The sequence below is a fragment of the Ricinus communis genome, chromosome 1 (assembly GCF_019578655.1).
Source record: "Ricinus communis isolate WT05 ecotype wild-type chromosome 1, ASM1957865v1, whole genome shotgun sequence".
Taxonomy (NCBI): Eukaryota; Viridiplantae; Streptophyta; class Magnoliopsida; order Malpighiales; family Euphorbiaceae; genus Ricinus; species Ricinus communis.
Window position 1 is genome coordinate 18,284,731 of NC_063256.1, and position 15,810 is coordinate 18,300,540.

The 15,810-nt window shown below is 33.9% G+C and overlaps 2 pseudogenes; both read left to right on the top strand.

Moving 5' to 3' along the window:
* LOC8280755 overlaps positions 1–15,810 on the top strand; it is a 60,003-nt pseudogene that overhangs the window by 20,897 nt on the left and 23,296 nt on the right.
* LOC107261541 overlaps positions 140–15,810 on the top strand; it is a 29,446-nt pseudogene continuing 13,775 nt past the window's right edge.

Here is a 15,810-nt window from a genome sequence, read left to right on the forward strand (position 1 = left end):
TTTTTTTTCAGTGTTGTGTGCATGTTAACAAACTTAATGCTTATTTGTTCATGATTGGTCCAGGTTGCCCTATTTTACTACCACGAGAAAGTGAGTCTATGCTGTTGCTGCAAAAAAATATGCCAGCCTTATTGAGGCTATGAGGGACTTGAATGCAGCCAGTCAGGTAAGCATGAGCTATTGCTTCTGAATTTTCAGTTCAATTCATACATTTCATGACATATAACTAGGTATAAAATAATAAATGATTAGAGGAGAGGTTTTAAGTGAGTGCACAACATAATGCAGCCTTTCTTTTGTGCATTCTGTTTTTGCTGGAATTCCTATTAGTCATTATTTTCTCTTGGTTCATCCCATTACTGCCACCTCCCTCCACCTCTCTAAGAAAAAAAAAAGGAGAAAAACAGACTAAAGGAATTTAAAGGAAGTATTACTTCAATGACGTTGACCTGCAAAGCAATTATGCCAAGGAATTTTATATATGAGCTATGAATAAGTAAATCTAAAGGCCCTTGCTTAAGATTGGGGCTTGAAGTTGATGGTAAAATTCGCAACACATGGCGACTTTACCTCACTGCTCCTTCCAAAGTCTTGGTGTTTCAGATAATATGTAGAAGAAGCTGCGTAAATTGCCTAAATGATTTTTCATAGCATTTTGTTTCTTATGCCATACTTTAGCACTGCCCAGGTCTAGCCATTTGGTTGAAGTTTTGATTAGATTAATAAACCACCTCTGCATAGCCTTAAACTACATTAATTTGTTTTTCTACTCAACACTGCCTTTACTAGTCAATATATTTTGAATTAGTGACAACTTGCTATTTTATTGTCAATAGTACATGGATTGACTCCCATTAATTTCAAAATCGATAAGGAGTTGTATGTTACTATATAAAATAGTTTGTAAACTGAGAGGACCGTGGGGGTGGTTTATGCAGCTTGCTTCACCTGGTTAAACATTAAACCAATATTCTAAAATGTAAGTAGCTGCTAACCTTGGATTAATACTTATGTAAACTATTCTACTCTACCGTTATTTTTTTTTTATTAATATCCATTTGATTCAGTGTAATTGACCCGACCCTTTCCAGGTCATTCATCCATCAAAAGATCCCAAGGTGAAGCAGTATCATGATGCCAAATACCGAGTATTCCATGAGCTTTATAAGCAAAGAACTATCTCTACGCGGCATTAATTGCTAAAGCTTTAGGATAGGTCCCACCGCTAATCAAGAATTATGGAAACTTATGTAGGATCATAGGAGTTTGATAAAATCTCAAAAAGAAATCTTTGTAAAGTTGATTGGCATTTTCACCAGGTACATAGCCCGTAGATTTTATAATAGTTCGTAGCCCAAAATAAATGATGCTTCCAATTTTTGATTTTCTTGTCACTTTTATTGATTCCTCCATAGGAATGGCTTCACACTAAAGCCTCAAGCTCTTTCGAGCGACGGATGGACCTTAGTTTTGGAGCCGCCCCACCGTGAGTAGTATATTATACATATAGGTATCGATATGCATTTTCTCCTCTCCCCACTGTAATAAGCATGCGCTTAAACGCGAATGGGATTGAGGAGACTTAGTGATTAATATGATACGCGAGCATGTATTATGTGAAAGAGTAGATTTTAACTACATAACGGATTGAGTTAGAACCTCCTAGATGACGGGGTAATCATCTGACGTAGCGCATGCTCGATAGATAATATTAGTCTACAAATGCTTTGCTATTGTGTTTTTTATTAGTGTTGCTTGTTGTTTACTGATGTTGATGTGATTGTCTGTGGTTTGATCTTTATTATAATGTTAATCAATCATCGGTAAAATACCGCCACTATCCAAATAAATAATTTGATGTTGAAAGTGGGGACCCTCTTTACTTGTAGGATGATATTCTTAGAGGATTTAGTGGGCCCGAAAGTCGATGTTCAAAGAATTATGATCCATGAGACTTCAAAATGAACCTATAAATTTTTAAAAGTATTATAAGCATTTTAAAGAAGATTGAAACTATTTTTAAATGGTTTTATCATTTTGCAAAGTTTTAAACTCGAGCATCAGGTCCGATGGTCTTTCAAGACACTTCACATGCATCGAGTCGCACGTGTTCACTCATGCATCATATAAGTTTCATGTCAAATAGGTCGAGTAGCATATCACGGTCGGTCTCTACATAATGCCGCAAGTTTTAAATAAAGCTTAAAATGAAAAGTATACTATAATATATTTTAATCGAGAATTATTAAAGTATACTGAACGGCTGGAATAGGACTCATGGATCAAAGTTCTCCGTATGGATGACGCTCGACATTCCATGCATCACAAAGAATTGTATGGTGATTCCGAGTGCATAATAATATGATTGCTTACCTGCGAATTGTTCGTGATTAGTCGTGGAGGCTTTAAATAATAATTACCGTGGTCACGCATTGTATGATGCTCAAAGAGGTCTTAGATAACATGGTCTCTGGGGATATTAATGGGTCTAGGATGTACCATAGGAAAAATTTATAATAATTTAACGGCTATCCCATTTAATAATTTTATAGTGTTTTGATTATTTTGTTGATAATTATTTTAAATGATTATTTTACCAGAAAATTATTAAATAACTCTAATTTAATTTCAATACTTTAATATTTTAGAATTTTAGATAAGCTAAGTCTTTAAATTTAATTTATTTTGTACTTAAGAATTAGATTGATATTTTTTATAATAATTAAATTTAGAAGAGGGATATATTATATGAATTAATTTTTTTTAATAATGGTTGTTAGTGGATTTATGTTTTCCAATTTTGATGGATGGATAAGTAAACAGAATGGATTGATAGTGGATGTTACTCGAGATGACAACATCCGTAGAGGAGATACTTCCTTTTACTATATCAAGATATATTTTATTAGACAATTATTAGGATAATAGTTTTCATTTATTAGAGGATAAAAGCAAAATATGGCATGGATACGCATGTATTCTCAAGTAGTAAGTTAGAATATAACAATTTTATTTTACCTTTGTTTGTAAATTTAATATCCCAAATAATCTTTATATCATAAATTTACACATTCAAATGAAAATTATTTTAAAACACGGGAGCAAAGGGTCATCTTATCCGATACAACGTGATTAGTTCCGATATCATTGTTTTCGATATCAATATTAGTCACGTAAATTGTTATCTAAAACACTGCCATCAATATATAGAATGTATTTTTCAAATCCTTATATGTTAAAATCGTTTTCCAAGTTGTCTCACTTATAGATTCTTATGATTCAATGAACAATAGCAATAAAATACACTCTCCCTCCATGATTTATTCAATTATGACATTTTCATCTTTTATGATGTTGCATTGGTTAAGTTTATTTAAAAGACAATTTGAAACGTACTTATTATAATATATATAGTAGTGCGAAAAGGAGGGGAACAAATGAAATTACTGATATGGTCTTATTAATTATGTAGTTAATTGACTTAATTTAGTCATTATTAATTTAATTTAATGATAAATTATATTAATAATTCATTAAATACAAGTTTACTTGTAGAAGTTCAATTCCATTAGGGTTTTCAATCATTAAGTATATTTCAATCTAATTCTAGAATCTTAAAAATTGTTAATTTATAGTACATGCTTGGACTGATCACAATTTAGCTTAAAATGTTTCTTATAAATAATTAATTACCATTTCCAATTTCGTGATTTATATTAATCACCCGAAATCATTATTAGAAGAAATTAGGAAAAAGAACTATTAGCAAACATTATTACTATTTCTCATATGATATAAGTATTTATTCTATATTTCTACTTAAATTATGTTAATTTAGTTAAAAATATAAAATGCTTAATTACATGGGTCAAAATTAGAGCTGGGTGCAATCAAATTCAACAAGAAACACGCTAATCCATTTTAGCCAATTTGTAGTATTTATTTTTATTTTAAATTTAATAGTTGTTTTACATTTTATTATGTGGACAATAACGAGTCCAACTATTAATATTCACATGCTTCTATGTGGGTAAAGCTAGTTAACTATAAAAAAGCAAAGCACAATGTGTTAGCTTCAAACATTATTATTTTAGTTCCACGTTTAACAATTTGTTATTCTTCTTTACAGTGGCAACCTGGCATCATATGATTTAAACAGAACGAAGTGTAGCTTTTCCTGGTCATCCTCTAGGTTCTGGTCTCACTCCTACAGCTGCGAAGGCAAGAAATTTTCTATTAAAGAATTCACATAGATTTCAAGTGGCGCTTCGTTGAGGTCCATTGACCAAACATATTTAACTAGACGCTAAAATTTTGGCACATAACCTTTATTTGGGCTGTGGAGGGTGAATTTACTTATTATCAACCATAAACCTATAGTACATTTCTAAGTATTATCAACTATAAACCTAAGGTACATTTCTATCAACCATACCAAATTAAAATAAACCAACTATAAGAAAGAGAGAAACCCATGTTGCTTTAGATCATAAGGGGGATAAAAAGTTGCTGCCAGAATTATTCTACATCACAATACCAGGTTTCTCCTCTATCTCTCTGTCGTCATCTTTCTTCTATGTTTTCTTTTTTACTCTACCTTCTTTATTCTTCTCACTCCAATTTTACCTTTATTTTTTTTAAACCCAAATAGTTCCTCCTTCTTTTCTTGCTTTTCATTTGTTATACTCTTTCACTAGCTCAATCCATAAAACAATGTCCTTGACCTTTTGATTCTCTCGCCTCAGCTCTCTCGTCCTCTTTGGCTCTTACAACCTCTTTTTTTTTTTTCTTTCCTCTTCTCTCTACTTTTCTAAACCTCACATCCTACATTTACAAGCAAAGAAAGTAACTTTTCTTTTCATGTTGATTTTTAGTTATGCCATGTTAAATTATTGATGCTACCATTATCTTCGTACAAGTTAAATTGTTATTTATGCCATGTGGTCTTAGCTTTAAGTTTTTATTTACTCCTGGCTTTTGTCAAACATTTGTTACTTAATAAGAGATTGCTGATTGTATCAATATGTATATGTGTGTGTAAGTTTTAATTTCTTCAAGTTTAATTCTTTATTTTCACTATTGTATTTTACGCCTCTCGTGCACACCCCCGAGCCCCTACTTTTAATAACTATGGCTGATCCCAGATTACTTTTTCTTGTCTTCCGCATATATCACTTTTGAAGTACTAAACAATAAATTGAGAACTGTGAATGGATGACATAAAAGCTCCATTCCTTGCCGCTTTAACACAAGATGTACATGTCATTCCCAACTTCCATGGAAATAGGTATATGATTAGTGATGAAAGGCCTTTTCAAAGTTATAGTTCCCGAAGTTCTTGTTATAGATCTTGAGCTATTCTTCATGATACGTATCCCGCCGCAGATCCAAAAGCAAAGGGAATTATTTGTGGTATGACCCTTGATACAAGTGATAGATAATTGGTTGTTACCTTGTCATTGCGGCTGGTATTGCATGTGGTACACGCCATATTGTGTGGGGTATTGCAATGCTCATGGTCACATATTAAGCAAGCATCTCGTTCAATCTTCATGCACTTTTTTTTCTGCAGTTTCATGTTTTATATTATGTATAAACATATAACTAGACCTCATATTTTTAGTTGACTAGTGTTATTAGGAGATTTGTTTTATATTGTAATTGTTTACCTTTTCAGTTATATGTTTCTTAGTTAATGGAATGATGACTATATCACGAAGTGTAATTTGTTTTAAAACTTTCCGTTCTTTCTTTCATATCTTTATTCCTGGCAGATTGACATGTTGCTTGCATGTGGTGGCCTTTCAAAAAATTATGTGTCTGTCCAAGAACATACAGATATTATTGGTACTTATCTTCACTCTCTTTATTGTTTTACATCTTAAGATTTTCTCTCTGTAATTTTAAAATTAGTATGCATTATTTTGATCGATGAATAGCCTTTGCATGTGAATTTTCATTTATGCCACCGTGCGATGTTCATGTGCAGAGACGAGTTAAAAATAAGATGGTTGGTTTATGTGCTGGCATTCGGATGAAGGAAAAGATTGGAATTTGGTTAACAGTATATATTCTTGCCCCTGCTGTAGCTACATTGTTGCTTATCTAGTTCAACCATTGCACCAAAAATTGTTGATACATGTGCATTTACTTGCATTTACCCCTACCGTAATTTTTCCTAATTATTTCTTTTCCCAGTTTGATATAATGTATGGGTGAAGTCTCAACGTTCACTAGTTATTAATTATTGTGAATATGCCAGGAAAGTCTTTCAATCTTGAATTGTTAGCTTAAATTGTAACGCCTGCATTTTCTCATCATCCATGTTATGTGCATTTACATTTAATCATTGGGCATATGATGGTATATCAATGATATTTTTATTTTATGAGAACAGATATATATTAATTATAAGTAGAGAATAAGAAGCATGATATTAGATTATTAATTTAGATAAGTTGATTAAGTACTTGGGTTATGTGTATTAAGCCTTAAGACTTAATTGAACCAATAGTTGAAGGTTGGGTAAATAGATTGGACTTAAAAGATACAATTAAAAGTTAGTACCTATATATGGTTAGTAAGAATTAATTTAGGGTGATAAAAATAGTTTAGTAGGTGGTGGCATTAAGAGAGGAATATTGAAATTGGAACCATGAGCAAGCTCATTTTACCTCTTCATTTCCTCTAAAATTCGTACATGGCCAAAAACACAAAATTTGGAATAAGAGAGAGGAGTGGAATACCTAGAAAAACTTAAGATTAAGATAGGATTTTGCCAACTATTGAAGGAGCCAAGCTAAAGCTAAAGGATTTAAGCATATTAGCAACCCAAAAGCTGAAATTGGTAAGTTGTTACTTGAGTGTTATTAATTTGTCATTAGGGTTCTTGATTACAAATTGAAAAACTTCATTTGATGCTCTCATTGATTAATTAAAGGTCTGATTATCATGAATTAGTAGAGTATTGAATGATTGCATAAAGATTAAGCTTGATTTAAGTTTAAGTATGTTAAGATAGAAAACTGCCAAAATTCCAGCAACCTTGATGTTCTGTATTTTAGGCATAACATGGGTTATATAAGTCCAAATTAAGTCTTAATTGGTATCTATGGAAATTTTAAAGAGTCCTCTATAACTTTGTAGTTTTGTGATTTTGCTATTTTTGCCGTTTTGGGTTGCTTAAATTGAGTAAATAGATTGCTGCCCGGGTTCAACTAGCTCGTATGACCCTTGCCCAGTGAATTTGAAAATAATTAAATCTATAGAAGTCGGAATTGAGTAATTCTTCTTGGAGATGAAACTAGACACATAAATGGATATGTCTATTTAATATGAGATTTTTGTATTAAGCCAATGTTGCCCAGCAATAAATATACCTTGGTACTAAATTCCCGTCTAGAAAACAGAAATGTTGGAGATTAGTTTTATGCAATTTATTGATGTTAATTTGAGTTAAATTGGTATTTAACTAGATGGGAAATGTTTATAGGATATTAAAATAGTAATTGAGAGTCTTAGAGGAAGAGTTAGACCTATGAATTAGAGAGGGGATGATATTGTAATGCATTAGAACTCGTGATTTACATGAATATTTGTAATATGCATAAAATGTGAATTGATGAATGTGCTGATGTGTACTCAAAGGCCCTGGAAAGGAAGCTGTGGAGAAAGGAGGTTCTTATATGCTAAAGGAATAAGTATATTTTGAGTAAGTAAATAGTTAATATTTGCTATGTTCATATATTTAATCAAATGTTCCGCAAATGGCTGCGCTTTGCTTAATATTGTTTATGTTTGAATGACCGAGATGGAAATGATTGGTCTTGAGTGGAACAATTGTTATTGCTGAAATATGATATAAGTGAAATGATTGAATTATGATGTTAAGTGCATATGTGCATGGAATGGTGGATTCCCCCGTGAAAAAAGAATATATATATATATAAAGCCTTGGGAGGCTAAAGCCTAGAGAGGCTATAAAAGTGTATAATGTGAGATGAGGCGAGTACCACGGTGTGATATGTGAGGATGAGGCGAGCAGCACATTAAAGGGGATCCACAAGCCGTGAGAACTAACCATAATTGTTGAATTGTATTTCTTCTATGATGGTTGTAATGAATTGAGTAGAATGGTATGACTTTATACCTAAACTATGAATATCATGGAAAGTTACGTGACTGGGTGGAAATTGTATTAAGTGTAATGGATATAGATTATATTGATTATTTATTTACCGAGCTCGGAGGCTCACTCCTCTCCAAAATTTTTCTTTCAGGTTTGTAAATAGTAGTGCATCCGCTGGTTGTATGCTAAGTCTAGCTTTTAGCAGCTCACAAGTTGGGCCAGCTTTGTGAAGTCTCCTCCCGATGCATTTTGTATGCGCTATGTGATATATATGGAAGTATGCCTTATAAGGCATAAGAAGATGTTGTAATACTTGTTAAATGATGTTTAAGTATAATCATATGTTTATATGTTAATAACCTTATGTCCGGATTCTTAACAACCTACATATTGACCTATCTACCCTGTAGTATATATTCTACGACGCTTGTATGCTTCCCCGGCTAATGTTTATTGGTTAGCATGTGATGGGGTATTACATTTTAGTGGTATCGTAGAAGTGGATTAGATTCATTGGGAGTAGATTCATGTTGCACATCATTAAGCATATGATATATGTTCTTTGAACTTAACCGAATATTTGCATTTCATATATATAGATGGAGAGACAAGGAGAACACGAATCGGCCCAGATAAGTCATTAGAGTCCTGCATGGTCATGAAAATGCATCCGAACATGATCAACATGATGAGCATGAGTTACATTCCCAAAATGCCGCACAATCGAATGTACAAAATGTTATGGAATGTTTATGGATTTTCCGATGCAACGCGTACCAACAACAAGCACCTACCGTGACCAACAACAAAAGGTCGTGATAGATAAGAATTATGAAAGAGTTAGGAAACAAGGTGCTAATGTTTTCAAGGTACTACCGATCCCTCGAGTCGTAGGAATGGTTACGTAAATACGTAAAGGGTGTTGGATAGATTTAATTGCACATCCTAACAAAGGCTTCTATATACGTGATCTTTAATAGAAAAAGATGCACTTGATTGGTGGGAAACAGCTTGTAAGAAGCAAAGATCGACCAATCACTTTGACTTGGAATGATTTCTCGAGAGAATTTGCCGAGAAGTATACTCCGTAAATTTATAGAGATGTAAAGAAGCTTGAATTTCTTCAGCTTGAAATGTAATGATATGTCACGGCAGAGTACGGGTTCAATTTGTGAGATTATGTAAGTATGCACCGTAAGAAATAGCCACCAAGAACCTAAAAGGAAGAAATTTGAGATGGGTTCGAGGCTTGACATTCGTGAGAAAATGGCGTTGAAACCTCATAATTACAATGCCTCAATTGAAGTCGCTTTGAGAGTCAAGAAATATCATTCGAAAGGAATACTATGGAAGCTAAAAAGAAGAAGATCATTGGTGCTTATAGTAATCCTCCAAGACATATTAGTATTTCTTCGCTTAGAGGCTCTAATTCACAAATGGAGTAGTTATCGTGGACGAGGGTTTGGTGGTCGGGCCTAGTAGATCCTCCACAAAGACCTTATAGTAGAGGTGGATACAATTCATCCGTGACTCGAGGGAGGACAAGTTTCGTACCAAGAGAGGGTTTGCTCCCCGCTTGTCCCACGTGCAACAAGAGACATACCGGAGAATGTCGGGGACCTAGACCAGTAGTATGTTTTACTTGTAGTAGGCCGTGACATTATTCTAGAGATTATCCTATGAGAAGAAATAATGCCGGAGAATCTTATACAAAGGGGTCAAAGTAGTGTTGGTGAAAATATTCCAGCTTGGTTCGTGCAGAGGCGTAGGAAGAGGTGGCAGAGGAGGTTTAACTATTTCAAAGAACACCATCGTAATGATTGGTCAACCACAAGCACAAGCTAGAGTATTTGCTACTACTAGAAATGAAGCATTTGTAGCACCTCAAATTGTTATCGTATACTTTCTATTCATGATTCCGATGCACATGTTCTTACTGATCCCGGATCCACATGTTCATTCATATCACATGATTTTGCATCGCATGTTCATGCTAATATAGAGGCATTAGGTTATGATATATATGTATCTATGCCTCACGGGGGTATTATCACAAAGAAATACGATAGTGAGATCATGTCCCGTAGTAGTAGATAGTGTCAAACTACATGCGATTTGGTTGTTATTAATCTTAGAGAGTTTGATGTTATTTTGGGATGGATTGGTTGTCAAGAAATCATGCTACTGTTGATTGTAAAACGTAAGGAAGTGGCTATGGAAAATACAAGGAGAAATGAAAATAGTAATGGTGGGTGAAAGGAAGACAATTCCTAATTGTTTGATTTCAAAGAGTGATCATGTACGCTTAATTAAAAATGGATGTGAAGCATATCTAATTAGTTTTATAGATACTACTAAGGTCACCTGTGGGTATTAGACATTCCAAAGGGTCGTAGAATTTCCTAACATATTCTTAGATGATTTGCCCGGTTTGCCACCAAATCGAGAGGTTGATTTTGAGATTGACATCATCCCCGGTATCGCGACCTATTTCCATTGCACCATACATAATGGCTCCATTAGAATTGAAAGAATTAAAGAAGCAATTAGAAGAGTTACTTGATAAAGGTTTCATCAGCCAAGTACTTCACCCTTGGGGAGCACCCGCCTGCTTGTGAAGAAAAAGGATGGTAGTATGCGATTATGTATTGATTATAGGCAATTGAATAGGATTACGTTGAAGAATAAATATCCACTGCCGAAATTGATGATTTGCTCGATCAGCTTAAAAGGTGCAACTGTGTTCTCTAAAATTGATTTAAGATCGTGCTATTGGCAACTCCCGGGTTGAAGAGAAATCTACTGCCAAGACAAAGATTCGTAACAAGGTATGGGCACTATGAATTTACTGTGATGCCATTTGGTTTAACAAATGCTCCCGCCGCTTTTATGTCACCGATGAACAAGACTTTCCAGCCATATTTAGATCACTTTGTTATTGTGTTCATTGATGATATTCCGATTTACTCTAGAAGCCCGTAAGAGCATGAACAACACTCGAGAATTGTTTTACAGATTTCGAGGAAAAACAGTTGTATGCAAAATTCAACAAATGCGAAGTTTTGGATGGAGGAAATTGCATTCTTAGGGTATATTATTTCTTAACATGGAGTGCAACCAGATTCATCAAAGATTAAAGCAATTATTGAATGGGAACCGCCCTAGAAATGTTTCCCCAAGTTCAAGTTTTCGGGTTACCGGCTATTATAGAAGATTTGTAAAAGATTTTTCAGCTTATTGCTAAGCCTCTAACAAATTTTGTTAAAGAAGAATGTGCCATTCCAAAGGGATTCGAGTTACGTGACCAAAATTTTCAAGAGTTGAAGAAAAAGGCTTACTACTACACCGACACTGCATTGCCATCCGAAATGGAGGTTATGTTGTATATACCGATGCTTCTAGGCAAGGACTTGGATGTGTCTTAATGCAAAGATGGGAAGGTTATAGCTTATGCTTCAAGACAATTACGACCTCATGAGCTGAATTATCCTACACATGATCTTGAATTAGCAGCTATTGTACATGCATTGAAGATATGGCGACATTATTTATACGGGGAGACATTTCAGATATTTACTGATCATAAGAGTTTGAAATATATCCCTACACAGAAAGAGTTGAATATGAGACAACGAAGATGGATTGAGCTTCTGAAGGATTATGATTGCACTATTGATTATCATCCTGGAAAAGCAAATGTTATTGCTGATGCTTTAAGTAGGAAGTCAGTGGAAAATTTCTCAAGTATGATTTGTTACAATGTAGAATATTTAGTTGTACTTAGAGCTATGGATGTGAAGTTTTATGTTTATGATGATGATCTGTTAGCCACATTACAAGTAAAGCCTTTGATTGGAGATAAAATTAAAGACACAGAGTGTGAAGATTCTTATTTGCAAAGGATGAAGGGTAGAGTACAAGAAGGAAAGAATACACAATTTGTGTTGAAAGATGATGGTGTGTTATTGAATAGAAATCGTATGTGTACCCGATGTAGGGATTTGAGAAAGGAAATCATGCATGAAGCGACTATGCACCTTATGCAATGCATCCCTGGAAGTACCAAAATGTACAAAAATTTGAAGCCTTATTACTGGTGGCCGGCAATGAAGAAGGATGTGGCGAATTTGTGAGTAAGTATTCGACATGTCAAAGAAGTGAAAGGAGAGCACTGTGCACCCGCAGTAAACTTCATTCTTTATCTATACCCGTGTGGAAGTGGGATAAGATTACTATGGATTTTGTTTTGGGATTGTCACAGACATTTAACAAGCATGATGCTATTTGGGTAATTGTTGATCGACTTACTAAATGTGCTCATTTCTTACCCGTGAAGCAAACAGATTCACTTGATAAACTTGTTGAATTGTATATTTCTAAGATTGTTAGATTGCATGGTGTGCCAATATCTATTGTATCGTGATAGGGATCCCGTGATTTACTTCTCATTTCCGGGAGAGTTTGCAGAAAGCATATGGTACTAAGCTTCATTTCAAAGATGCCTTTTCATCCTCAAATAGATGGGCAATCGAAAGAACTATTCGTATATTGAAGATATGATGAGGGCTTGCACACTTGAGTTCAAGGGTAATCGGGATGATTACATACCACAGATGGAATTTCATGTGATAACAACAGCTTTTCATTCTAGTATCGGTATGGCTCCTTATGAAGCTTTGTATGGGAGGAAATGTAGAAGTCCAAAGAGGCCGGAATATTGAAGGTTTAAGACAGCCTTGAAGGTCCGTGAATTGGTACAAGAAACAAAGGGATAAAATAGAGATAGTTAAAAAGAATTTGAAAGTAGCACAGATGCATAAAAGAGTTATGCTGATTTGCATCAAAGGGAAATGGAATATATTGTGGGTGATAAAGTTTTCAAGGGTATCACCATGGAAAGGAATATTAAGGTTTGGTAAACAAGGGAAATTGAGTCCGAGGTATGTAGGACCTTATGAAATTATTGAAAGAGTTGGACCATTGGCTTATAGGTTAGCATTACCTACGTGAGTTGTCTTCTATTCATGATATTTTTCACGCTTCTATGTTAAGGCGATATAGATCAGATCCTAGTCATATCATTCCAGAGCCGTAGATAGAAATCACAAAAAGTTAACATACGTGGAAGAGCCGATAGAAATTCTTGATCAAGGGTTAAGAAATTGAGAAAGAAAGACATTCCTATGGTCAAAATTAAGTGGAGTCATCATTCACCAAGAGAAGCAACTTGGGAAGTGGAAGAGCATATGAGATGTAAGTATCCGTGATCTATTCTATTGCAATGTTGGTGAGTTGTTAAAATTTCGTGGACGTAAATTTCTTAAGGAAGGGAGAGTTGTAACGCCTGCGATTTTCTCATCATCCATATTATGTGCATTTACATTTAATCATCGGGCATATGATGGTATATCAATGATATTTTTATTTTATGAGAACAGATATATATTAATTATAAGTAGAGAATAAGAAGCATGATATTAGATTATTAATTTAGATAAGTTGATTAAGTACTTGGGTTATGTGTATTAAGCCTTAAGACTTAATTGAACCAATAGTTGAAGGTTGGGTAAATAGATTGGACTTAAAAGATACAATTAAAAGTTAGTACCTATATATGGTTAGTAAGAATTAATTTAGGGTGATAAAAATAGTTTAGTAGGTGGTGGCATTAAGAGAGGAATATTGAAATTGGAACCATGAGCAAGCTCATTTTACCTCTTCATTTCCTCTAAAATTCGTACATGGCCAAAAACACAAAATTTGGAATAAGAGAGAGGAGTGGAATACCTAGAAAAACTTAAGATTAAGATAGGATTTTGCCAACTATTGAAGGAGCCAAGCTAAAGCTAAAGGATTTAAGCATATTAGCAACCCAAAAGCTGAAATTGGTAAGTTGTTACTTGAGTGTTATTAATTTGTCATTAGGGTTCTTGATTACAAATTGGAAAAACTTCATTTGATGCTCTCATTGATTAATTAAAGGTCTGATTATCATGAATTAGTAGAGTATTGAATGATTGCATAAAGATTAAGCTTGATTTGAGTTTAAGTATGTTAAGATAGAAAACTGTCAAAATTCCAGCAACCTTGATGTTCTATATTTTAGGCATAACATGGGTTATATAAGTCCACATTAAGCTTAATTGGTGTCTATGGAAATTTTAAAGAGTCCTCTATAACTTTGTAGTTTTGTGATTTTGTTATTTTTTCCGTTTTGGTTGTTTAAATTGAGCAAACAGATTGCTGCTCGGGTTCAACTAGTCGTATGACCCTTGCCCAAGAATTTGAAAATAATTAAATCTATAGAAGTCGGAATTGAGTAATTCTTCTTGGAGATGAAACTAGACGCATAAATGGATATGTCTATTTAATATGAGATTTTGTATTAAGCCAATGTTGCCCAGCAATAAATATACCTTGGTACTAAATTCGCCTAGAAAATGTAAATGTTGGAGATTAGTTTTATGCAATTTATTGATGTTAATTTGAGTTAAATTGGTATTTAACTAGATGGAAATATTTATAGGATATTAAAACAGTAATTGAGAGTCTTAGAGGAAGAGTTAGACCTATGAATTAGAGAGGGATGATATTGTAATGCATTAGAACTCGTGATTTACATGAATATTTGTAATATGCATAAAATGTGAATTGATGAATGTGTTGACAGTGCACTCAAAGGCCCTGGAAAGGAAGTTGTGGAGAAAGGAGGTTCTTATATGCTAAAGGAATAAGTATATTTTGAGTAAGTAAATAGTTAATATTTGCTATGTTCATATATTTAATCAAATGTTCGCAAATGGTTGCGTTTGCTTAATATTGTTTATGTTTGAATGACCGAGATGGAAATGATTGGTGTTGAGTGGAACAATTGTTATTGCTGAAATATGATATAAGTGAAATGATTGAATTGTGATGTTAAGTGCATATGTGCATGTGAATGGTGGATTCCCCCGTGAAAAAAGAATATATATATATAAAGCCTTGGGAGGCTAAAGCCTAGAGAGGCTATAAAAGTGTATAATGTGAGATGAGGCGAGTACCACGTGTGTGATATGTGAGGATGAGGCGAGCAGCACATTAAAGGGGATCCACAAGCCGTGAGAACTAACCATAATTGTTGAATTGTATTTCTTCTATGATGGTTGTAATGAATTGAGTAGAATGGTATGACTTTATACCTAAACTATGAATATCATGGAAAGTTATGGATTGGGTGGAAATTGTATTAAGTGTATGTGATATAGATTATGTTGATTATTTATTTACCGAAATGGAGGCTCACTCCTCTCCAAAATTTTTCTTTCTGTGGTTTGTAAATAGTAGTGCATCCGTTGGTTGTATGCGAAGTCTAGCTTTTAGCAGCCTGGCCAAGTTGGGCCAGTAAGTCTCCTCCCGATGCATTTTTGTATGCAGTTATGTGATATATATGGAAGTATGCCTTATAAGGCATAAGAAAATATTTGTAATACTTGTTAAATGATGTTTAAGTATAATCATATGTTTATATGTTAATAACCTTGTGTCTGGATTCTTAACAACCTACATATTGACCTATCTACCTGTAGTATATATTCTACGACGCTTGTATGCTTCCTGGCTAATGTTTATTGGTTAGCATGTGATGGGGGTGTTACATAAATAGTTCATGGAATCTCAAACTGAATTTTTGATAGTTCCTA